At 38.3% G+C, this 26403-nt stretch overlaps 1 pseudogene; it reads left to right on the top strand.

Moving 5' to 3' along the window:
* Positions 1 to 9398: 9398 nt before the first annotated feature.
* On the top strand, positions 9399 to 9498 carry LOC113354711 (annotated as a pseudogene).
* Positions 9499 to 26403: the final 16905 nt, after the last annotated feature.

Here is a 26403-nt window from a genome sequence, read left to right on the forward strand (position 1 = left end):
ACTCGATAAAATATTCTCTGACATCTCAGCATCATTTACATACTCACCAGAACCATAATAACTCGCCAAATCTCCCACATTCACTCTTCTTTATTTTCCTCAGGACACGGGGATAATCTTCCTCATTTATATCTTCATGCTTCTGCTATACAAAGATTTACTCCAACACATTTATAAACCCTTGGAGATCGCATCCAACTCCTTCCATGCACACACAACTTCCATAAATATCTCAACTGACTCGTGGAAGAAAGAATAATATACCAACCCAAGAAATCTTCACCCCTGTTTTTCTTCACGCATCATTATAGTTTGCCTTTAATTATTTTCCCTGTTTATCCAAACCGAGAGTATTTTTCCTTTTTTACATGGAACCATCAATTAGCTTCCCTGTTTTCTTCAATCTTTCCAGTTAACTTCCCTGTTTTCTTCAATCCTGCCAGTCGTGAGATTATCTGCTTCACACCTTTTGCATGCCTCTTTGAGCTGTCAATCCTTCCAAAGATAGAGAAAAACATTAACACAGAAGATATACTCCCTCTTTGATCCAAACAACAAAGAATCCAACTAAATCTCGTCTAACCCTTTCCAAATATAAACCCGAGAAATATCTTTCCCTGTTTAACTAAAACCCCGACGATCCAGCCCAATCTAGTTAATCCAAACAACCATACCATCCCCGTTTTGCTTTAACAGGTCCATCCCATCACAATCCCGCCATTGAATCTCTTTAAATCTCGTGTAATTTCAAGCCAGAATAATTCTCCCTTTGAAAACTATTTTTCCCACCAAAACTCTTTTAAACGAAAAAGAAAAGGGTACTCCCCCTAACAAAAATGGGGTGTGCATAGTAAATAAGGTGCCCCTTAGCAACTGAGCTCCCCTTAGTAATTGAGGTGTCCCTTAACCAACATTGAGAATCCGAATAACACGTGTCCTCCGGGTGCAAATAACATTTTTTCGAGCAAATTCTCCACAAGAGCTTATTCTTCCAAAAACAACTAAAACAAGTTTATTAGAGAAATAATGAGTCCTAGATATTGTAATTATGGGTGAAAAAGCATCGTACTTTCGTGCTTACCAAATCCCCCACACTTACATTTTGCTAGTTGATGTGATTTGTAGATAGTGGTAAAAGTGGTTCGATTCTCAGACTTGTGAAGGATATTAATTAGACTTAAATTCTAATATTAAAATAGAAAACTCACTAAAAATTATAGAAAACTCAATCAAAGTTGATATCAATATTAAAAGAACACTAAGGCTAAGATTCCACTATTTTCCAAATTCAAAGTGATTTAATCCAATATTTATATTCATGCAATTTTCTTGTTCAATTTGATTCTTACTATTGCAACAAGTAGATTTTCTAAAGCAATGATTGTAAATACCAAGCATGAAGCATCAAGAGTCTATAAACTAAGCATACTCCATCAAAATAAATAACAATCACTCAAATAAAAATCATATTCAATAATAATCCAAGGCAAATAATCATAATAATAATTACAATAAATTAAATTAAATAGATAGTACCGCCTTTTGTTGGAAAAATAGCTTCCTCTATCGCCTCAGCAATGGGGTTTAGCTCCTCATATCAAAAACAGGTTCAAAATAATAAATCATGGATCAAAAGGTGGTTTTATTGAAGAGAATATATAAAACAGCAGATCTGCAATGGTGTATAGATGTTACAGAAGTCACCGTTACAGTTGGTGTTGCAATACTGAAGATATACGTTGCTAATTAACTGTTACAGGATTAGAAATTTAAGACCCTAGAATACGACTGTCCTGCACAGCTTAATGTTCTTCAGCTGTTAAACAACGACACTGTTCTGCGACTGTTTCCCCTGCGTCAATGTTCTTCGCGTTCTTCCTCTTCAGCAGCAGCAACAGAAGAAATAAAGTTTGGTAAAGCTCTGATTTCTTCTTCTCTGGCTCTCCTTAGGTCCCCAAACTCTCGACACCCCTTCTATATGACCCAAGAGATCTATTTATATTAAAAGTACCGATTAAATCTCTCCCAAATCTTCCAAAATCTCTTTCCCTCTCTTCACGGAAAAGTTGCGGCAATTTATTGTTTTAGAATTTCTACGTGTTTCAGAGCTTTCCTTTTTATTCTAAACTCTTCCTTAGATAGATACAAATCTTTGGGAAGGTTTACAACACTTTAATCTCTCTAAAATTCCCTAAAATAGGTCACACACGTGACTTTCCATATATTTCTGTTGTGATAAAAAACCGTCGATTGAGCCCAGTCTAATCGATTTAAACACCCATATCAGATTCCTAGACCCATAAGGAGTCTATCCTATGAAAATCAGAGGTTTAATCGACCTCAAACTCCTCCAAATCACGATTGCAAAAACTGCCAAATATTTCCCGCCAATTTTCTGGATTTGAAACCGTGAAGAAGAAAGGGTTCCCCCTATCCAGAGTAGGGGTTCCTTTTGCAGCTGCCTTAAGGGGTGTCCTGGGGTTTCCCCTTATCCAAGCCGGGGGTCCGAATAGCAAGTGTCCTCCGGGTGCTTTCCGTCAACTTTTCGAGCCAATTTGTTCCAAAAATGTTTATTAGCCAAAAATACCTACAAATAAATAAAACAACATAATAAGTACAAAAATGAGCCCTAACAATATATAGAATCGAGACAAATCGAACACAAAAATGTGTCTATCAAATACCCCCAAACATATTATTTGCTAGTCCTAGAGTAAAAATAAAATAGAAATAAAATCCTAACTCACTGTCGCAGGCATCGTCGATTGCATTTAGCGTATGCAATAAGACTTTAAACCCCTATGTGTCCCTAGTGGCGGAGTGTTTTCTCCGGAGGGCTTACCAGAGGTATACCCACAAAACCTTTATACTCCAGACCCTAGCTATCTACACAGAACCTTGGAAGGCACTAAAGAATCTCCTTGGTTGGCATACTTATTGACTACAGGAGGAAGTACCCTGATGCGAAATTCCAATTGTTGTACACGAGTTCGCACTCAAGCATACTAAAATTCATATGAAGTGACGGAGCTCTACTCAGATAGTCGCACTATGGACATCAATATCCGGAGTCAAAACTAATCACATGGATAGATCAAGAAGATGGATATAGAAAAACATAGATGGTTTTGATGTTTACTAGGTGAACGGTGTTTCTCATATCTGTCTGAAGGCCTCCGGTAAAATGAACCTATCCTAATGGATTGAGATACCAGTCTGATTAATATCAACACACTGGCATATACAAGTCCTAACTCTAGGTCAACACAACTGGCATATACAAGGGTTCCAGTGGTCGACTTTATTGAATTTATTCCAGTTGGTCTGATGGTCTGGTCTCTCTCTTATTTTTTATTTTTTTTGTATCTTAATCACTCTAATTCACCCTAGCATTGGTAACTAGGGCTGCACAAACCCGACTCAACCGACCGACCCAACCCACACCCGCCTGAAATTACCCACACCCGACCCAACCCACCTAGGAGCGGGTCGACTATGGGTCACAACATCAAAACCCATAGTATTGTGGGTCGACTATGGGTCAAAGCTTCCCTCACCCGACCCAACCCACCCACCCACCTAAATATTTCTTAGTTAATATTAACCCTTAGATTACCTATCCTAGATGAATCACAGCCGTTGAAGTAGTGATATATAATGCCTAAACCTAAATCGCTAACTTCACTTCAGTCTTCACTTCTTCAATCACTTCCTTGAATAGTCTTTTATCTTTTGAGCTTCGAACAATTGAAATCATTTCTTGTAATTTGTATGCACTTTGCAACTTTGCACCAACTTCTTACTTCTCTGGATTATAATTATCATTTGTTTACACTTGACTTGGGGTCAGTTCTTTAATTGTCATCTGTAAGAGTCTTAGGTAAGTCTGTAACTTTTTTTTTTGATGCAATGTAACTGTAATGTGTATTTTATGGTGGGTAACCCACCACCCACCCGACCCAACCCATTGTAATGTGGGTCGGGTGAAAACCGACCCATTGTTATGTTGGGTTGGTTGTGGGTGACAACTTCTGCTACCCACCATCAGTGGGTTGGGTGGTGGGTGTGGTCAAACCCGACCCAAACCGACCCATGTGAAGCCCTATTGGTAACAACTTGAATCGTGAGCCCCACCTAATCACTTAGAGAAACATAGTTTAAAAACAAAACAAAATAAAAACAGAAGTGAAAAGGACTCAACGAGATATGGTGAAACTATCATGTTATTTCTAACACCTGAGCTCTGTGCTTTTATGAATAGAGTTTTTAGATGTTGCCATCTAGTCAGATTGGTTCCTCAACTCCTACAACCAAAATGCTTCCATCCATTTAGATTGGTTAGTGCCATCCTTAATAGGGATAAATTTCTAGGCTCTGGAGTTTATTTATTGCAACGAAAAGGTAACAAAAAGTTCTACCCCACCCCCAAACTTAAATCTAACATTGTCCTCAATGTTTCTAATAAAAAAACAGTACCAAAAATATAAGTAACATGAGGAAATAGTAAAGAGATAAGTCGGAAAGATAGTACCTGGGTGAAGTGTAACCAAAAACCTACAAAAATATTATACAACATACAAAATCGCCTCGATGGTCAATCAAGGTAAACAGGGTCCTCCAGAGGGACCTCCTCAACATCACCTGTAGGAAAAGGCTCTAAAAAGGGCTTCAATCGCTGACCGTTAACCTTCGAAGAACTACTACCATCTGGTGTCTCAATCTCAACAGCGCCATGAGGAAAAACTGTACGGACCACAAAAGGACCGGTCCACCGAGAGCACAACTTCCCGGGGAATAGATGCAAACGAGTGTCATATAGAATAACTTTTTGACCTGGAGAAAATGGCTTTCGTAAAATATTCCTATGATGCATAAATTTCATTTTGTTCTTATACTCCTTAGCACTATCGTATGCATCTCTACGAATCTCGTCCAACTCATTGAGCTAGAGCTTTCTTTGAGCTCCTGCCTTGTCAATTGAAAAGTTTAAGTTCTTAATATCCCAATAGGCTCGATGCTCTAACTCAACAGGAAGGTGACATGCCTTGCCAAACACTAAACGATAAGGTGACATTCCAATGGGTATCTTAAACGCAGTACGGTAAGCCCATAAGGCATCAGTAAGCCTCGACGACCAGTATTTCCTGTTTGGATTAACTGTTTTCTATAGAATACGTTTAATTTCCCTATTGGAAACCTCTACCTGACCACTAGTCTTAGGGTGATATGGGGTTGCTACTTTATGGGTAATATCGTATTGTTTCATTAAAAGAGCAAACGGTCTATTACAAAAGTGTGAACCTCCATCACTAATTATAGCTCACGGCGTACCAAAACGTGTAAGTATATTCTCTTTCAAAAACTGGACTACGACCCTGTGGTCATTCGTTTTACACGGAACCGCCTCAACCCACTTAGACACATAGTCTACAGCGACAAGTATGTAAAGATAACCAAAATAAATAGGAAATGGACCCATAAAATCAATGCCCCACACATCAAAGACCTCAATCACTAAAATAGGATTCAAAGGCATCATATTTCTACGGGAAATGGTTCCTAACTTCTGGCAACGCTCACAAGAAACACAATGACTATGGGAATCTTTAAACAACGAAGGCCAGTAAAATACACACTGTAAAATCTTAGCAGCAGTCTTCTTAGCACTAAAATGACCCCCACATGCATGTTCATGACAAAAGGAGATAATACTAGACTGGTCACTCTCAGATACACATCTCCTAATAATCTGGTCCGGACAACACTTAAACAGATAAGGATCGTCCCAAAAGAAATGCTTAACCTCGGCTAAAAACTTAGAACAATCTTGCTTACCCCAATGTTGAGGGGTTCGACCAGTAACAAGATAATTCACTATATTTGCATAGCAAGGTGATTGGGAAACAGAGAACAATTGTTCATCAGGAAAGTTATCCCTTATAGGAAGGGCATCACCAGGGGAACTAAAAACTAGCCTAGACAAGTGGTCTGCTACTACATTTTCTGTACCCTTTTTTGTCTTTAATGTCTGGGGAAAATTCTTGTAACAATAGGATCCATCTAATAAATCTAGGTTTGGTATCCTTCTTAGATAAAAGGTATTTCAAAGCAGCATGATCTGTATAGATTATGATCTTAGAACCTAATAGGTAGGACCTAAACTTATCCAAGGCAAACACGATGGCTAAAAGTTCCTTCTCGGTAGTTGTGTAGTTCATTTGGGCATCATTCAGAGTTTTGCTAGCATAATAAATCACATGAAGTAATTTGTTTTCTCGTTGTCCTAAAACGACGCCTATAGCATAATCTAAAGAATCACACATAATCTCAAAGGGTAGGTTCCAGTTAGGTGCCTGGTCTATCGGGGCAGTAGTGAGTAAAGTTTTAAGCTTCTCAAAAGCCTCTAAACAAGCATCATCAAAGACAAACTTAACATCTTTTGCAAGCAAATTGCAAAGAGGTCTAGAAATCAAGCTAAAATCCTTAATGAATCGACGGTAAAAACCTGCATGCCCTAGGAATGACCTAATATCTTTTACGGTTTTTGGGACCTGTAAAGTCTTAATAAGGTCAACTTTGGCTTTGTCTACCTCTATACCCTTTGAAGAGACGATGTGCCCTAACACAATTCCTGATTTAACCATGAAATGGAATTTTTCCCAATTAAGCACTAAATTTTTTTCCTTACACCTAGTCAACACTAATGTCAAATGATGTAAGCACTCATCGAAAGATGAACCAAACACTGAAAAATCATCCATAAAGACCTCTAAGAACCGTTCTACCATATCAGAAAATATGCTCATCATACAACGCTGAAAAGTTGCAGGGGAATTACATAGCCCGAAAGGCATGCGTCTATACGCAAAGGTACCAAAGGGACAGGTAAAAGTGGTTTTCTCTTGGTCTTCTGGGGCAATAACGATCTGATTATAACCGGAGTAGCCATCTAAGAAGCAATAGTGACTATGTCCAGCTAATCGCTCTAGCATTTGCTCGATAAAAGGAAGGGGAAAGTGATCCTTCCTTGTGACCTTGTTCAATTTCCTATAGTCAATACACACACGCCATCCCGTGGTCACTCGGGTTGGGATTAATTCATTATTATCATTCTGGACTACAGTGATACCTGATTTCTTGGGGACAACCTGAACAGGGCTGACCCACTTACTGTCTGAAATTGGGTAAATAATACCCGCATCTAACAACTTAAGCACCTCTTTTCAAACTACCTCTTTCATGTTAGGGTTCAGTCGATGTTGCATCTCCCTAGAAGGTTTGGAGTCTTCCTCTAAATGAATCTGATGCATACACACAGTAGGATTATACCCTTAATGTCTGCTATAGTCCACCCTAAAGCTTCCTTATTGTCTTGAAGTACATTTACTAGCCTACTTTCCTGATCACTATCCAAATCGGAAGCTACAATCACAGGTAAAGTCTCAGATGTGCCTAAAAACACATACTTTAGAGTATCGGGTAGTGGTTTAAGGTCCAACTTTGGGGGCTCTTCTAAAGAAGGAATTAGGGTAGTCTCAGAAACTGGTAACGGTTCGAACCTAGCTTTCCATCTATCAGTGACTAACACAGGGGTAGAATCTAATAGAGAATTCACCTGTTCAATGGTGTTATTGTCGTCAAAATCTAAACTAAAATGGGATAGACAACTTTCTAATGGGTCTTCAGACAAGATGTTTGGTAATGACTCCTGAACTAAGGATTCTATCATGTTCACCTCCTCAACACATGTGTCATCTAGCTCAGGAGGTTGCTTACTGACATTAAAAATGTTCATCTCCAAAGTCATATTACCAAAAGATAAACTCATCACACCATTTCGACAGTTAATGATCGCATTAGAAGTATCTAAAAATGGGCGACCTAAAATAACAGGTATCTGGTTCTCTGGGTCAGGGACAGGTTGGGTATCTAGGACCACGAAATCCACTGGATAAATAAACTTTTCGACCTCAATAAGAACATCCTCGATAACACCTCGAGGGATTTTAACAGACCTATCAGCTAACTGCAGTGTCATCTGAGTAGGTTTCATTTCACCAAGTCCTAGCTGTAAGTATACATGGAATGGCAGTAAGTTCACACTGGCTCCTAAGTCAAGTAAAGCTTTTTCTACCCGGAAGTTACCTATTGTGCAAGCAATGGTAGGAGAACCTGGGTCTTTGTACTTTGGAGTTGTGGTGTTCTGAATGATTGAACTTACGTGACTAGCTAAAAAGGCTTTCTTATGGACGCTAAGTTTTCGCTTTCGCGTACACATATCCTTAAGGAACTTGGCATAAGCAGGAATTTGCCTAATTGCATCTAATAAGGGAAGGTTTATGGTAACTTGCTTAAAAACCTCCACTATGTCATTAAAGTTCGATTCCTTCTTTGTTGGTACTAATAGCTGAGGAAATGGGGCTCTAGGCCTAAAATCAGACCTTTCAGGAACCGAATTCACATCATCAGAAACTTTATCAGTCTCTTCAGCTACTGGTCCTGAGAGGTGAGATCCTGAGGGGTGAACTACAGTATGTTCACTATCGGGCATGGTTACCTTATTGTCTACAACTCTACCACTTCTAAGGGTTCTAACAACATTCAATTGATTCGATGGTTTTGCACCTAATTCATGAACTCCTCTAGGGTTGGGTTGTGTTTGACTAGGAAACTTACCTTTTTCTCTCAAAGAATCACTTATCAGACCAACCTGGGTTTTTAACTCGGAAATAGCCTGACTATTTTCTTGTCCTATCCTGTTACTAGCTTGTAGACTCTGTTCTACGGATAACTGGAATTTTGCAGTTTGCTGAGTTAACAAGGCGAGAGATTCCTCTAAACTTAGGATTTTCTTATCTGACTGATTCTGAAACTGAGCTAGTCCTGAAGGATTCTTAGTATAGCCAAAACCTGGGGGAGCATTAGAATTACTAAACTGACCTTGACTTTGGCCCTTAGACCACGAAAGGTTCGGATGGTTTCTCCAACCAGGATTATAGGTTTCTGAATATGGGTCAATTTTGACGGTTATCAAATCTAGTGTTATTATAAAGAGCATTGGCCTGCTCTTCAATATTCTGGCCTTCCCAAAAAGGCTCCACTCTACCACTAGTCTGGCCCACTTCTAAGGCTTCTAACCTTTTTGCTATAGCACAATTTTGGCATCTGATTCATAGCCTCCTTCTACCCTATTAACGTTTCCTCTACTTAAAAGAATTGTTTTCTGGGGTGCCCTACTATTTTCCCATTGCTGGGTTTTTTCGGCGATTTCATTAAAAAATTCCATCGCCGCATCAACAGTTTGGTTTTCAAATCCACCAGTGCATAGAGACTCAACCATGGTCGTTGTGGAATAATCTAAACCCTCATAAAGGATCTGAACTAGCCTAACCTTTTCTAAACCATGATGAGGACACTGGGATAATAAATCATTGAACCTTTCCAAATACCTATATAAAGATTCTCCCTCTTGTTGTGAAAATGTGCATATTTGCGTCCTAATAGACGATGTTTTGTGCCTAGGGAAAAACTTATTGAAAAAGGCAGATGTAAGTTGTTCATATGTCTCAATTGACTCGGAGTCCAAACTATACAGCCACGACTTGGCCTTATCTTTCAGGGAAAATGGGAATAACCTAAGTTTCAAAGCATCATCATCTAAGCCTCTAATTCTTAGAGTACTACAAATTTCCTCAAAATCCCTAACATGGTAATAAGGGTTTTCATTTTCTTTCCCTAAAAAGATTGGGAGCATCTGTAAGGTCCCAGGTTTCAGTTCATAGGGTGCCTCCGTTTCAGCTAACTTAATACACGAAGGACGTAGTCCTAGTTGGATTCAACAAAGCTTTCAAAGTTGCCATTTCTGGCGCTATCGGAGCAATGGATTCTCTCCTCAGTCAAAGGACGTTCAAAAACAGACTCTTCAAAAGTGACTTTCTAGATTAAGGTAATCGAGACGCTTCGAACTACTAGGTTTCTCTTTAACAAATCTACCTAGTGCGTCTCTTTTACGTTCAGGCATACAATAGAATTTTCTAAATTGGAAGGGTAAGCAAACACAGATCAAGGCCGACTCAACCAAATCAAACCTATTGATTTCTAGCAAACAAAAAGCATGATGGCTCCACTTAGATTGTTTCTAGACCAGCTTCTAATCCTTCGAACGGGAATTCGTTACAATTTAAGCAAACCCCTCTGGAATCAATCCGAGTTAACGTAAGTTGAATAGAGGCGAGGGAAGCTCGGTGGAGCTTTGATACCCAAGGCCTCACCGGTATTACAAGGCGGCGCAGTCACGCATTCAACTTACAGAAACCGTCAAGAACTTCGAAGTATGCTTAAAAGAGTAACCAATATTTTTCGAATGACTTTCCTGTTAAGCTCGTTACCCTATCGGTCTCGTTCTAGTCAAAATTTTAGGCTTAGGTTCGCGTAGGTTACGTGTTCCTAAAGCGGGCAAGAAGAGAACGGTGATGAAATCCGAACCCTTATCTTGTATGGCCAGGCCTTGCCCTTTACTAGAAAAATAAATGTCGTATTCAGTCCTCAACATATATGCATACGAAGGAGTCCAGTAACTCGCTGACAGGGGATTTCGCGAGTGTTTAGAATCTTACCTCCCGTTCCAGACGGGGGATGAATCGGTTGTAGTCGACTCGGGCCACTGACTCCGATGTCTAGTGTACGAACCCAAGGTGCAGAGACAATATCGTAATTGTCCTCCTTCTCTGCAAACTTTATATTTAAAGTACCCTTCCGTAGGGTAATAAAAAAAAAAGTCCAAAGTCCAAAAGTCCAAAAAATAAAGAAAAATTACAAAAATAATAAACCCTAATACAGTTTTTTTTTAAAAAAATAAACAAACCCTAAACTAAAATTGTCTTCTTTTCTGTTCTTTTTGCTTTAATCTTTAGCTCCAAGTCTTTATGAAATCACCAAACTCCTTGGCTCAATTTTCTTTATGATCCAGAACCTGTAGACACAAGATAAATACCCAAAAACATAAAAAAGGACAAAAATAATAAAAATAAAATAAAAAATAAAATAAAATAAATCTAAAACCCTAAAAACAAGTCCGCGTCGGCGGCGCCAAAAATTGATGTGATTTGTAGATAGTGGTAAAAGTGGTTCGATTCTCAGACTTGTGAAGGATATTAATTAGACTTAAATTCTAATATTAAAATAGAAAACTCACTAAAAATTATAGCAAACTCAATCAAAGTTGATATCAATATTAAAAAACACTGAGGCTAAGATTCCACTATTTTCCAATTCAAAGTGATTAATCCAATATTATATTATGCAATTTTCTTGTTCAATTTGATTCTTACTATTGCAACAAGTAGATTTTCAAAAGTAATTGTAAATACCAAGCATGAAGCATCAAGAGTTATAAACTAAGCATACTCCATCAAAATAGATCACAATCACTCAAATAAAAATCATATTCAATAATATCCAAGGCAAATAATCATAATAATAATTGCAATAAATTAAATTAAATAGATTCTACCGCTTTTGGTTGGAAAAATAGCTTCCTCTACCGCCTCGGCAATGGGGTTTAGCTCCTCATATCAAAAACAGGTTCAAAATAATACATCATGGCTCAAAAGGTGGTTTTACTGAAGAGAATATATAAAACAGCAGATCTGCAACGGTGTATAGATGTTACAGAAGTCACCGTTACAGTTGGTGTTGCAATACTGAAGATATACGTTGCTAATCAACTGTTACAGGATCAGAAATTTAAGACCCTAGAATACGATTGTCCTGCACAGCTTAATGTTCTTCATATGTTAAACAAAGACACTGTTCTGCGACTGTTTCCCGTGCGTCAATGTTCTTCGCGTTCTTCCTCTTCAGCAGCAGCAGCAGCAGCAGAAACAGAGTTTGGTAAAGCTCTGATTTCTTCTTCTCTGGATCTCCTTAGGTCCCCAAACTCTCGACACCCCTTTTATATGACTCAAGACATCTATTTATATCAAAAATACCGATTAAATCTCTCCCAAATCTTCCAAAATCTCTTTCCTTCTCTTCACGGCAAAGTTGCGGCAATTTCTTGTTTTAGAATTTCTACGCGTTTCTGAGCTTTCCTTTTTATTCTAAAATCTTCCTTAGATAGATACAAATCTTTGGGAAGGTTTACAGCACTTTAACCTCTCTAAAATTCCGTAAAACAGGTCGCACACATGACTTTCCATATATTTATGTTGTGATAAAAATCCGTCGATTGAGCTCAATCTAATCGATTTAAACACCCATATCAGATTCCTAGACCCATAAGGAGTCTATCCTATGAAAATCAGAGGTTTAATCGACCTCAAACTCCTCCAAATCACGATTGCCAAAACTGCCAAATATTTCCCGCCAATTTTCTGGATTTGAAACCGTGAAGAAGAAAGGGTGCCCCCTATCCAGAGTAGGGGTACCTTTAGCAGATGTCTTAAGGGGTGTCATAGGGTTCCCCTTATCCAAGCCGGGGGTCCGAATAGCAAGTGTCCTCCGGGTGCTTTCCGTCAACTTTTCGAGCCAATTTTTTCCAAAAATGTTTATTAGCCAAAAATACCTACAAATAAATAAAACACCATAATAAGTACAAAAATAAGCCCTAACAATATATAGAATCGAGATAAATCGGACACAAAAATGTGTCTATCACTAGTACTCGAGCAAAACAGAAGAAGACCTGCTACACAACTGGTCATATAATAAGAGAGAGAGAGAGAGACCCGCTACACAGCTGGTCATATCATTTTTTTAGACCCTCTACACAGCTGGTCATAATAAGAAAATACATAAAAATAAACCCGCTCAACAGCGGGTCATAAAATAGAAATCTGAAAGGTTAACCTCTCCCCCACAATTGATTCTAACATTGTCCTCAATGTTCCAAACAATGCAAACCAGAATGGGATGCAAAAAATATTAGTAGGAGAAACAAATGTAAATCAAAGAGAAGCAATTAAAAGATTTCACCTGATTGACGAAAGAAAAGTATCATTCTCTGTAACACACATCAAAATACAGTAATAACAAAGAACAATGAAAATCAAAGAAAAGCAAAAAAAAGACTAAATAAAATGTAAGCATAAAAAAGAAAAAAAAAACAAACTACCTACTGGATATGTACAAAAACGGATCCCCAAAAATCAACATCCTGAAAATTTGGGGGTCAATCCAAATATAGTATTTACAAACGACAACTTCACAATTATGTTATGAAAATGTGGGGACACTGAAACTGTCAGAAATAGAGGATTACCCTCAAACCTAGTTTTTACTACACAAGGAAGTGTGTAAAGAACATAATATGGGGATACTATTGGGACTGGGAAATTGTCAGTTGACTCATGCACGGTATCAGAAACAGGTAAGTCCTCTGGGTATTTGGATGCAAAGTGATCCAACAAAATTTTAGAAGCATACAATTCTAACCCTAAATTAGGTAACTTTTGGAAGTCTAGGGCCTAGAAACAACCTCTAAGTCGTGTGAATGATCTTGCGAGATAAATTCATCTATGGAATTAGGCAAATATCATCCACAAGGTCATCTATATGTTCTGTCTAGAACAGAGAGTCACTACAAGACTAATCATCATCATCATCATCATATAATTTTTGGCATTCCAGAACTCTCAATATTTGTTCCAAACTAAGTGGTGTGTGTTTGTAATACTTCTCATATATAGTCAAAGGTGATTCTTCACTTACCATTTGTGGAGAAAAAACGCCATACCTTTGCCTATGCATAGATTCATCAAGCATCATCCCAGATGAGGTTGCCTGATAATTTGAATTTCTCCGCTTATATTCTTCCAGTGTCATCTTAGGTGACGTCTCCTGAGAAAGAGTCATCATCCTCAAAAAGTCCCTGAAAAGAAATACAAAAAGAAACGCATAAAAAGGAAAAAAAGAAAATCTAAAATGAAATGAAAATACTGTACAAAATAAAAATAAACCTAAAAATTAATCTAAAAACAAGTCCCCTGGCAACGGCGCCGAAAATTGATGTGATTTCAATAATGTTGTAGTAAATAAGATTCGAACTCTAAGACTTGTGAAGATTAAATTTAAAGATTTAATGAAAGTAATAAATAAAAGCGAGGGTTACTGGGGCTAGGATTTCGCCGAACTCATATCATAAGGTTCAATTGTTTATTCTTCAACAATTATAGCACAATAAAAAACATGGACTCTGATTTTTGCCAAGGTAGATTTTCAAAATATTAGTTGTAAATCCTAAGTATGGGACATCAATACATTTAAGCAAGCATGACCTATCAAATGAAATGAAAACATAATTCTATTTTAATTAGTGCAAAAGTCATATAGAGAATAAAATAATTTTACCCATGTATGAAATTCGGATTCCTCCGTCGACCCAGTGATGGGGTTTAACTACTCATGATGTAGACACTCTCAGTATATTTTTTATATAGCTCAAATGGTGTTTACAATGAAGAAAATGAGAAAAATAACATGAAACGGGAATTTGCAACGCTTGATGGGCGTTACAAACTCAGCGTTACAATTTGCAAAGCAGCTGTTACAGAAACTATATTAGGAAACTGTCGTAGGAAAACTGTCACTTAGCCGAAAACTGTGACAGTTGTAAAATGACAAACCTGTAGCGTCGTCTGTGTTCTTCTTCTTCTACCTCTCTGCAGCAGCAGAGAAGTTTCTGCAACTTCTCCTCTTAAGCTCTGTAGCCTCCCCAACCACTCGATAAAATATTATCTGACATCTCAGCATCATTTATATACTCACCGGAACCATAATAACTCGCCAAATATCCCACATTTTCTCTTCTTTATTTTCCTCAGGACACAAGGATAATATTCCTCATTTATATCTTCACACTTCTGCAATACAAAGATTTACTCCAACACGTTTATAAACCCTTGTAGATCGCATCCAACTCCTTCCATGCACACACAACTTCCATAAATATCTCAACTGACTCGTGGAGGAAAGAATAATATACCAACCCAAGAAATATACACCCCTGTTTTTTTTCACGCGTCATTATAGTTGGCCTTTGATTCTTTTCCCTGTTTATCCAAACCGAGAGTATTTTTCCATTTTTTATGTGAAACCATCAGTTAGCTTCCCTGTTCTCTTCAATCCTGCCAGTCGAGAGATAATCTGCTTCACACCTTCTGCATGCGTCTTTGAGATGTCAATCCTTCCAAAGATAGAGCAAAACATTAACAGAGAAGATATACTCCCTCTTTGATCCAAAACAACAAAGAATCCAACTGAATCTCGTTTAAACCTTTCCAAATATAAACCCGAGAAATATCTTTCACTGTTTAACTAAAACCCCGATGATCCAGCCCAATCTAGTTAATACAAACAACCATACCATCCCTGTTTTGCTTTAACAGGTCCATCCCATGAAAATCCCGCCATTGAATCTCTTTAAATCTCGTGTAATTTCAATCCAGAATAATTCGCCCTTCGAAAACTACTTTTCCCGCTAAAACTCTTTTAAACGAAGAAGAAAATTGGGTACTCCCCTTAACAGATATGGGGTGCGAATAACTATGGGGTATGCATAGTAAATAGGGTGCCCTTAGTAATTGAGGTTCCCCGAATAACACGTGTCCTCCTAGTGCAAATAACATTTTTTTCGAGCAAATTCTCCACAGGAGCTTATTCTTCCAAAAACAATTAAAACAAGTTTATTAGAGAAATAATGAGTCCTACCTATTGTAATCATGGGTGAAAAAGCATCGCACTTTCGTGCTTATCACGGACTTAGCTCCGGACATCCTAAACCAGTAAAGTACGCATACTTTGGTTCAAGGATTTTGGACTTACACAAGTATGAGTTCACAAACAATGTTTATATCCGATCATGGTTATATATTCTAAACTCTCATTTCAATCATTGAAACTTTCTTAGAGGATGTTATATAGTTGTTATTCACAAAGTATTTTTCATCAAAGCGATTTTCAAGTTATTGAAATAATCAACATGACTTTCATCACGAGTAAAGATGAACTTGGCCAAAGCGAAAGCTTACCAACACGTATTTCGAGAAATAGATAAGCGAGATAAACTCGACTCGAAATAGCAAAGGTGTATAATCGAAGTCTATATAGCAATACGACTTTTGTCTCAAGATAGGTGATAAAATAGATAGACTTTTGAGTGATAGATAAGTTCAAGTCTCCACATATTTTTTTATCGATGAAGTTCCACCAGTTCCTTGAGTAGTTCTTCGTCTTTGCATGATGAACGCCGTGGAGTTTAGAGCTCAACTACACTTACTATCCTAGTCTGAGACTTAGCTATAAGTAGACTAGAAATCAAGACTTACAGTTTTGGCAACTAAATTTGACAAACAAGCTTGATATAGCAACGCTTGCGAGTTCGACCGAGCAGTTCTCTAACAGTATATCTGTGGGATACAGATTTATCCATTCAATAGACTTTTTTGTGTGAGACAAATTGGTTTATCAAGTCTTCGACTTTGGGTCGTATAAACTCTTAGTTGTGGGTGATATCAGCTAAGAGAATCAAGTGCGTAGAATCATGTTGCGGTTCAGAGACGTAAGGAGCACAACTGTACCTTGATCAATGTGAGATTGGTTAGGGCTCAACTACATTCCAGTCCGAAGTTAACTTGGAGTAGGCTAATGTATGTAGCGGCTTAATACAGTGTGGTGTTCAAATCTGGACTAGGTCCTAGGGTTTTTCTGCATTTGCGGTTTCCTCGTTAACAAAACTTCTGGTGTCTATGTTATTTCTTTGCCGCATTATATTTGTTTATATAATTGAAATATCACAGGTTGTGCGTAAGTTCAATCAATTGTGAATCCAACCTTTGGTTGTTGATTAAATTGATTGAAACTAGGATATTGGTTTTTGATACCGTCCAAGCTATTTTTTATATTCAATCGGGATCGCAAATCCCTATTTGTTTGATTGCAGATTGAATTGAGAAATTGAGGTATAACTCTTTGATATACTTTTCTTAAGATTGAGTCTGACTGTCTAGTTGATTCTCTTAAAAGTATATTGGAGTTAGTCCATACATATTGCTAACTAAAATATTGGGTGTGGTTGTTAGACCCCCACTTTTTCAATTGGTATCAGAGCAGGCAAACACATTTAAGACCTTATAAGTCTGTGTTTGTAGCGATATGACTTTATGGATAGAAGTGTTATCTTTATAAACGTATCATCAGTCTTCGATGGATCGAATTACTTATGGTGAAAAATTGCTATGCGTGCCTTTCTTCAAGCGCGTGATTTTCAATCATGGGTTTACGTTGTTGATGGCTATTCTCCTCCGATTGTTATAATAGGCAATGTAATTGTTCCAAAGGATATCGGTGATTATGATGCTGTCGAGATTCTTGCTGCAAAGCAAAATTCTGACAGATTGAATGCAATCATCCATGCCATTACCCCAATCTTCAGCACCATATGACTACATGCACTCGGTCTAAAGATGCTTAGGATATCTTAGAAACCGTATTTGAAGGGAATACCTGTGAAAAAGAAGCTAGGCTTCAAAACCTAAATTCTGATTGGGAAACCTTCGTATGACAGATGAAGATTCATTTGATGAGTTTAATCACAAAGTGTCTGAAATTGTTAATGCATCTTTTGTGTTGGGTAAGACTATTCCTGAAAAGGACATTGTGATGAAAATTCTCAGATCATTGCCATCTAGATACGAGTCTAAGAAACATGCCATCGTTGAAAGAAATAACCTTGATAAACTTTCCATAAATACTCTTGTTGGAAAGTTAAAAATACTTGATCTTGACCAAAACACAGTCGGAACATCTGCGTTCAAAGCTGTGACCAACACAAGTGAATATTCTAACTTGTCTTGGGCTGATGAATGTTGTTCCTATCATGTTGATTTTGATAAATCACTGATTATACAAAATATCAAGGATATTGTAAGAAGAATCAAAAGATATGAGAAAAATCTCTCTCTGGTTAATGCTTCAGATGATTCAATACAAGAAACATCATCCAAGGTTGTCAAAATCGTGCATACTTCCGATGTGTGTAATGAACTTTCAGCTCTCGCAGCAGAAACTTCTTCTTACTCAAATTCTGATTCATAGTTTGAGTCTGACACTAAGATTTTTTTAATTCTTGGATAAGTGTAGAGAATTTCACCAAGAAAATCTCCAACTAAAGGCTTCGTTGGAGAAACTTGAATCATCACTTCAGGTGAAAAATCTTGAGATAGATTGTCTTAATGATTAATTCACCAGAACCCTGTCTCCGAAGGAAAAAGAGATTAATACCCTTAAGTGTGACCTGCAAAGGTTGTCTGAAAGTTTTGAAAAAATCTCAGCAATGTTATTCGGTCATAAGTCTTTTGGAAACACAAATGGTTTAGGGTTCAAAAGCAAAACTGTGAGCAGAAACAACTCATTTGTTCCAGTCGTTTTGGAATAATTAATGATGAATGTTGTGATAAACATGAGGCAAATAAGCAAGACAACAAATCTTCCTTGATTTGTTCGTTTTGTGGAAATGAAAATCATGTCCAAGATAAATGTTGAAAATTCAAGAGGAATAACAAAAGGATTGCCAAACTTCAAAATGACATGCAAATAATGAATCTGGCCGTGGGTAATCAACAGGGTACTCCTGAAGACAAGAAAAAATTCAAAAGAAGACGAGGTAAGAAGTCTGTTTATACAACGAACCTCGATGTGTCACTGTGTGATAAAAGATGTGAGCATTCGGCTCACTCCGTCACTATTTAATACCAGTGATGTCTGCATCCTCATCTTTATCTTGAGAAAATGAGGACTGCATCAAGGTTGCTCAAGTTTTGTATTTTTTATTAATTTCTTATTTTATTTATGTTAAGAAAATATCTTCTTGTTAAAATAGATAATGGATCATGAACCGTAAAAGACTTGTTCAAAGTTTTCTAGGGTTTGGCTATCCATAGGTCTATTTATATTCATTTGTGATCAAAATGCACTTCACCTCTCTTATCTTTAAAAGATACAGTTTCGTTGCTCCTGTGATTAGAGGTACCATAAAAGGGATGCAGTTGAAGCAGTTAATGTGTATCTTTGTGAATGAATCTTTTCCTCAAAGAATAATAAGGAGAGATCCACAAATGATGAAGAAGGTTCTTCCTCTAACTACCTCTTGTCTGTTTGTCATTTTGATAATAACTTTAGAGGCATGGTGAAGGATTTCGTCAACAAAAGAAATTATTTAAAATCTCAAATCATTTTATCTTTAGAAAAAATAGCTCATTATGAACGCATGTTGTCTCTAACAAGGAACACCTTATGTGGACTAAAAAGAGAACTTCGTAAGTTAACTGATATTTCTGAAAATCTGGAGGAATTGAACGATCCCATAATCAATGGGTTTTTCAATAATGAGAAGGAATTCTCAGTAGATGCTCTGAGAAAGCTCTACGATGTCTAGGAAACTTCTTATGAGAATTTATTCTTGTGTTTTAAGAAGGATAACTAGGGATTGGAATACCAATTATTGTGAGTACACATAGCTATTTCCAACGATTTTCATCTTGCAACGTTTTTAGATTTATTTATTTAAATTCTAAAGTTTATTTGGAAGATGATTTTTGCAGTATTAATCTTTATAGTTTTATATATTGCAACTTGTTATGGGATATGTGTGTTTGCGTCCGTGAACTATGATTATCCCATATTTTCTCAAAAGTTAAGTCTATCATATGTCTTTATGCAAATATTGATAAAATATAGAATGAACTTTTGACAACAAAAGTTAAGCCTATTATGTCATTATGCAAATATTGATGGAAGATAGGATGAACTTTTGTTAACAAAGATTAAGTCTATTACATATCTCTATGCAAATTTGATGAAAAATAGAATGTGAAAATGCGAGGGTCTAACAACCACACCCAACAATTCGGTTGGCAATCTGAGAGGACTTACTCAAATACACTTTCTAGAGAATCTACTAGACAGTCAGACTCAATCTAGAGTAAAGTATATCAAAGAGTTTAATATCTCTAACTCTTAATTCAATCCGCAATCAGCAAAAAGAAACCTGCGAGCCCGATTGAATATAAGAGGAATTACTTGAATGGTACCAAAGACCAATGTTCAAGTTTCAATCAATGTAAATCAACAACCAAAGGTAGGATATTCTAATTGATTTATATTAACGCAAAACATGTGATATTTCAATTATATAACAAAATATAATGCGGAAAAGAAATAACAAAGACACCAAAATTTTGTTAACGAGGAAACCACAAATTCAGAAAAACCCCGGGATCTAGTCCAGATTGAACACCACATTGTATTAAGTCGCTACAGACACTAGCCTACCACCAATTAACTTTGGACTGGACTGTAGTTGAACCCTAATCAATCTCACACTGATTCAAGGTACAGTTGCACTCCTTAATTTTCTGATCCCAGCATGATACTACGCACTTGATTCCCTTAGTTGATCTCACCCACAACCAAGAGTTGCTACGACCCAAAGTCGAAGACTTGATAGACAAATCTATCTCACACAGAAAAGTCTATAGGATTGAATAAATCTGTCTCTCACAGAAATACCCTAGAGTTTTTGTTCCGTCTTTTGATAAATCAAGGTGAACAAGAACCAATTGATAACCCGAACTTATATTCTCGAAGAACAGCCTAGAATTATCAATCACCTCACAATAAACTTAATCGACTAGCGAAACAAGTTATTGTGGAATCACAAACGATGAGACGAAGTGTTTGTGATTACTTTTCTATCTTTCCTATCGGAGATATAAAATCTCGAGCCAATTATTTCCATTGTACTCAACACGATAGAAATAACAAGATCAGATCATGCAACTACAAAGATAATAGTTGGGTCTGGCTTCACAATCTCAATGAAGTCTTCAAGTCGTTAACCTACAGGGTCTCGAGAAGAAACCTAAGGTTAAAGGAGAATAGACTCTAGTTATACAACTAGTAACACGCATGAGGTGTGGGGATTAGGTTTCCCAGTTGCTAGAGTTATCCTTTATATAGTTTTCAAATAAGGGTTTGCAATCCAAGTTACCTTGTGTTTGAGGGTGAAAACGACTTCTGCTGATTTCGGTAATTTCGTGTGTTGTGGGTGAGAAACGATTCTAAACCCTAAAAAATGTACTGCAAGGGAGTACTTTGATTTGAGAGATCAATCTGTACAAATTCGGCCTAAACCAAGAAATGGTCGTTCCAGACTGCTTCCTTCACAAAGTGAAGGAGAAGGGTTGGTCTTAGGGAGGGAAGCGAAGAGACTGTTGAGACCAGAATAGTTGATTCCGGAAGAGTAGTTGTTTGACGACTTGTATCAGAAAGTGAAACGCTAGCAGATTGGAAAGCTTACAAGTGATTTTTGAGTGTTGTATGCTCCTGACCAAAACTTGTTTTTGGTGGAAATAGGTGAGACCTATTTATACAAGTCACAACGAAACGTACCCTGGCCTCGTAAGAAGTGGAAACGGTTAAGTAATGGAAGAAAGCGGTAACAGGTAACGCCTGGAATTGATGTTTCCATAATGAAGGAAACGTTTCACCATTACTTCTTGTATTTACTAACCGCCTCACTCTTATGACACTTTCCTATAACGGGCGTATTGCACGCTATAAACCTCCAGACCAATACCCTGATGAGCATCCCCCAGTTTGTGACATGTTTTGATGTCTCGAGTGTTTTCATGGAAAACGTGTAGTATGTTGATATTGTTTGGCAAGTTAAAATTGAGAGGCTTGCCGGTTCGGTGACGAACTTGTACGGCTGAGATTTGCATCTCAGAAGGAAGGGTAGCCATTGATTGTTGCAAACCTCCGTTTGGCAGCCAGCAGCTTGGAGGCATGGCTGGCATGGCATGTTTTAGGCGTGGCCAAATCAGGGTTTTGGCATAAATCACGGAATTTGGCATTGGGAAAGAAGTGGCCATGCGTTTGGTGGCGAACTTGTACGTCTTAGATCTGCATCTTAGGAGAAATGATAGTCGTTGATTGTTGCAACCTTCCGTTTGGCATCCAGCGACATGGAGGCATGGTCGGCATGGCTTTGGCGTGAAGTGGAGACGCTGGCAGTGTGCGTCTTGGAAGGTAGTCGCTTGCGGCTTGAAAGGGAATTGCTTGCAGTGTGCGGCTTGGAAGGGAGCCGCTGGCAGCGTGCGGCTTGGAAGGAAGCCGCTGGCAGCGTGCGGCTTTGTCTAAATTAGGGTTTGGTATGCTGAAACCCTAATTAGCGCCCTTTACTAGAATTGCTGTAGAATTCTCGTACGGACTCGGATTTTGATGGTCCGACCCTCCATTCTACACGAAAAAGAATTTCCTATCTCCCAACGCGGGAATATTTAGGTTTTGAGCTCGTTCGGGAGTTGAAAACATCCTAAAAGTAAAACTCAGGAAGAATTCATGAAGGATGTTGGCACCCAGCGGCATGGGGGCATGGCCGAAATGGCTTTGGCGTGGCCAAATTAGCGTTTGGCACCATGACAAAAGAATTGATATTGTATCCAAGAGGTTACCACAAGTCGTTTGGTTTGGTAGCGATCTTGTACGGCTGAGATTTTCATCTCAGAAGGAAGGGTAGTCTTTGATTGTTGCAACCCTTCGTTTGGAAGCCAGCGGCATGGAGGCATGACCGACATGGCTTTGGCATGTTTTAGGCGCGACCAAAATTAAGGTTTTGGCATAGTTTAGGCGCGGCCAAAGTTAGGGTTTTGGCACAAAATTAGGGTTTTTTTTGGCATTGGGCCAGAAGTTGCCACGCGTTTGGTGGCGAACTTGTACGGCTAAGATTTGCATCTCAGAAGGAAGGGTGGCCGTTGATTGTTGCAACCCTTCGTTTGGCAGCCATCGTCATGGAGGCATGGCCAGCATGGCTTTGGAAATGTTTTAGGCACGACCAAATTAGGGTTTGGCCAACATGGCTAGCAGGGATGGCATGCCATTGGCGTGGCTGGCAGGGTCGGCATGCCTTTGGCGCGGAGATGTGGCTGGCATGGCATGCCCTTGGCACGATGGTGCAGCTGGCATGGTTGGCATGCCTTTGGCGTGGAGATGTGGCTGACATGGAATGCCATTGGCACGATGGTGTGGCTGACATGGTTGGCATGCCTTTGGCGCGGAGATGTGGCTGGCATGGCATTGGCACGATGGTGCAGCTGGCATGGTATGCCATTGGCACGGTGGTGCGGCAGGCATGGTTGGCATGCCTTTGGAACGGAGATGTGGATGGCATGGCGTGCCATTGGCACGATGGTGCGGCTGGCATGGTCGGCATGCCTTTGGCGCGGAGATGTATAAATTAGGGTTTAGCGCGTCGAAACCCTAATTAAAATATGTGGTATGTGTGATTGGCACGCTTGGCTAGCATGCGTGGCTGGCATGTGCGGAGATGATGCCAGTCAGTACTGAGGGCTCTGCCGTGGAACATAGCATATACATAAAAAAAATGTACCCTGGTAATTTTCTCCTAGACATATTGGAAGGATCAATAAATGCGCTAGTGGAGATATTGGTACTCCCGGCTCCGTTTCCTTACAGAGTGACGTCACGTCAGACTATGGTTTTACGATTTTAACCCTAAGCTAAAAACCACCATCAACACCTTGGTAACAAAGCATTCAATAATCACCGTTAGATGAAAAACCTGATTCAACCAAGCTAATACCTTTCAACCGTTAGATCGAACTTAGCTTGTTACACACAAATGAAATGTACCCTCATTTAGGTTTATGTAACCGTACCTAAACGTGTACACCATGTTGGTTCACAAATAGTTAACCAAGGTTATCTATATGATTACTCTCATATCAACCTTATTCATCTCAACCATAACTAGTTCAAATGACTCAAATGAAACTAGTTAAAGAGTTGTTCAATTGCTATAGAAAACATAATTGAAACTAAATCGGTTTGATTCACTTGAAACAATCATGAACATTATAGCCACGGTTTGCAAAGATTGCATTCCTTATGATTTAAATGTTTAAGTCCATGAACTGACCGATTTGACAAAGTAACTGTTGATGGTGGATTTTCAACAAAGGTCAAAACCGTAAAATCATGATATTGCATGTTTCTGACACGACTTCAGGAATCCATGTGAGGATTCGTGTTTTACGAAGTATGATGCATATGTCGCTCGAAAGGCCTCTCCGGAGCGTTCGACACTGGGCATTTCATCATAGCCTCTATGTAGAATAACGTAATTGGGAGTTTTTCCGTAAGATTGAGAGCTTAAAGCCTTCAGGATGTCGGTGACACTCACGGTTCCCTGACTACATGGAGGAATTCGCCTCTACATAGAAGAACGATTGGGCGGTTCTCCGTAAGATTGAGAGCAATAACGCCTTCAGGAGGCCGGTGACATTCACTCTTCCTTGACTATGTAGAGTGTCCGTGTATAGACTCAGGCGGTCCTCCATACATGAAATGTTGAGAGGGCAAAACGTCTTCGGGACATTGGCAACACTCGCTGATTCACTGACTATATGCAAGAGATTAAATTCTACGTCATATTCACCACTAAATTCCTAGAAGATAATATATCTTATCTTATTGCTCATATTCCATGTTCAAACTCACGACTGGTTCTGTGGAATGGTAATAGATAAATGTATTACTCCGATTTCATGATCGAATCTACGGCTGATCTCATGAAATGGTAATAGATATTACTCCGATTTCATTGTCGAATCCACGGCTGATCTCATGAAATGGTAATATCACCACATATCTTATTACTCCAATTTCATGATCGAATCCACGGCTGATCTCGTGAAATGGTAATAAACAACCATTACTCCGATTCTATGGTCGAATCCGCAATCTCATGGAATGGTAATACTCATTTTATTATTCTGAATCCATGGTCGAATCCACGGCTGATCCTTTGGATTGATAATAAAAAATACTCACTTTTATTACTTAGTTTCATGAATCATTCTCCACTAAATTTCATAAATTAGTAATAAATACTCAACAATCGGGCATCTGGACCATCACTGAGTAAGCCCCACAAAATGGTGCAAGTGTACTCGACGATGATGCACGACTGAGCACCCGGATGCACAAACGAGCATCCAAAAACATGGATGGATGAGGAATCCTACGCAAAACTGGAGAAAACAACAAATAATAATAAAATAATAAGAGGCGCCCAGGGGTCGGGCCCACCGGCCGGCCGGCCATGCCCCAGCAGTGGCCGGTCCCATGCCTCCTTTATTATTTTGCCCTATTTTGTTATTTTCATGAACTCATGAAAACTCCTTGATTTTAGCAACTTTCCTTGTTTTTGTGCAAAACTCATGAATTTCCCATAACTTCATGGATTCATTAAATAATATTATAAAATAGGGAAAGGTGTGCGGAACCGGGTAATCTAGCCGGCCGGCCATGCCTGAGCCATGGCCGGTCCCATACCTCACAATCCTTAGATTTTTATGATTACTATTCCCTAATCTCATGAAACTCCTCCGTTTCAACAAAAACTCATGGATTCTCCATAACTTCACGGATTCATGAAAAATAATATTATAAAATAGGAAAAGGTGTGCGGGACCGAGAAACATAGCCGGCAGGCCATTCCCTAGTCGTGGTCGGTCCCACACCTTTCTATCCTTAGTCTTTTATAATTATTATTTTCCTCAATTCATGAAACTCCTTGGTTTGAGCAAAAATCATGATTTCGTCATAACTTCTCAAATTTTGCTCGAATCATGAAAAACCAAAAGCCAACATGGTCCGTTCGGTTTTGGTTTGACTTTTAAGATCTACCGGACGGATCAAGTTTGTTTCCTTGTATATATTTAATTTCCAATAAAGAAAATTGTTTCTAAACAATTTTTATGGTTTTCTGATCGGCTGATGGTTTCACAAATTTATCAGGACCTGTTTTGGTGGATTTGGATTTGCATTGCTCTAGAAGAAAACGATCTACTTCGTCAAATATGGAGATCGTTTCTAAAGAAATTAATTTGGGCATATTACTTCCCTTTTATGGAAGCATCTGATTTCTTTGATGATCAAGAAACAAAATTGTGTAAAACCATTATAAGGATTTTCAATCCTTCAAAGGGCTGCAGAAGTTTAATAGGATTTTCATATCTCGTTTCCTTAAGTTTCGATTGTAAATCTTGTACCATCTGTATTGTCCTGTTTATTGATGTAATTGATCTATGTAATCCTTCAAACCTCAATTTGAATGAGGTATTCTAATAAATAAAATTTAGGGGTTTCTTGAAGCCCCTGTTTCCATCAAAAAAAAAAAACCAACATGGTCACAGCGGCTAGCCTCTCACGGTAATTTGAAATGTTAAAATACTCTTATTTTAATATTTACAAAATATTTATCAACTAAGAATACATGCTCATTCCAACAAAAATCAAGAATTACAGTCAAGATTAAACTTT

Source organism: Papaver somniferum, chromosome 2 (assembly GCF_003573695.1).
Source record: "Papaver somniferum cultivar HN1 chromosome 2, ASM357369v1, whole genome shotgun sequence".
Classification (NCBI taxonomy): domain Eukaryota; kingdom Viridiplantae; phylum Streptophyta; class Magnoliopsida; order Ranunculales; family Papaveraceae; genus Papaver; species Papaver somniferum.